This window comes from Vicia villosa, unplaced genomic scaffold (genome assembly GCF_029867415.1).
Source record: "Vicia villosa cultivar HV-30 ecotype Madison, WI unplaced genomic scaffold, Vvil1.0 scaffold7, whole genome shotgun sequence".
Classification (NCBI taxonomy): domain Eukaryota; kingdom Viridiplantae; phylum Streptophyta; class Magnoliopsida; order Fabales; family Fabaceae; genus Vicia; species Vicia villosa.
The window spans coordinates 643823-644876 of NW_026706810.1; the positions used below are offsets into that span (position 1 = coordinate 643823).

Consider the following 1054-nt stretch of genomic DNA (forward strand, 5'->3'; position numbering starts at 1 on the left):
CAGAAAAGTCTACAAATGCAGCAGAAGCAGGACCTTCTTCAACTGTTGCTCCGAGCTGAAATATCAGCAAACGTAAGTAAATCAGTGAGTTTGAAACTACAAAGGAAGCATCAGCGGCAGCGTGAGATTAAAGATTTACCTTTCGCAGATTGCTATCATTCTTTCTGTTTCTTTAACTCTCCAACTTGCCACTGAAAAATAGAGGGAATACAGAATAAATGAGTTTATATGCGAAAAACAAGTTCGATAAATAGTTTGACAAACAGATAAACCGTACCGGCTCCAATAGTAGTAGGACCATTAGCAAATAGTGCAACATCTGGCATCTTGTTCATGTTGACATCAATTCCTTGCAACACTTTCCGACCGGAGGAATCTCGTGGAGGCCCGGTAACTGTGACACTGTTTTATGTCCTTGTAACTTTAGCTCCCATCTTTTCGAGAACTTTAGCAAATTTTACATCTCAATTATCTACCATATAAAACAAAAGGCAACATGTTTGTAACTCGATTCACTCAAATGCCTGTTATAGTTAGCCAGAGTTGCAAGCAAAGCAGCATTATGATGAACCACTGGAAGCAACAGCCTTCTCAAAAAAATAGAAGCTACAAAAGGCAAAATATCATCCTGCAGAAAAGAAGTAACCAACAGTCATACACTTGTAATAATAATTCCCCCTTTTATTGACAGAATATCTTTAAGAATATGAGAACTCCCAACATGATAACAGTATTGTTACAAAGAGTTTTTTTTAGTTTAGCACCGCTAGCTCAAAGCATCAATCAATAGAGTAAATTTTACGGTACCGTTGACGAAAAGCTGTTATCTCTAGGATATCCTCGTTAATATGTAATTTGGTTATGTAGTAGGTATTTGTAACAGCGAGGGGGGTCTTTCCCTGCAAACAGATTTGAATATTAAAGGTATGAAACCATGAAAGAAGTGTTGTGTATTGTTATGAAACAAAATAAAGTCCACTATTACATAAAGCGTGAATGACCTTCTTCCTTGACTTTAGCATACTGTAAGAATATAACGATAGGGGCTGACGGA

At 37.2% G+C, this 1054-nt stretch overlaps 1 long non-coding RNA gene across 1 annotated transcript; it reads right to left on the reverse strand.

Annotated features, from left to right (window-relative positions):
- Positions 1–460, reverse strand: LOC131643068 (uncharacterized). Its single transcript, XR_009296129.1, has 3 exons — positions 278–460; positions 140–191; positions 1–55 (listed from the first exon to the last, which is right to left on the reverse strand). It is a non-coding gene; the product is annotated as an uncharacterized LOC131643068 (long non-coding RNA).
- Positions 461–1054: the final 594 nt, after the last annotated feature.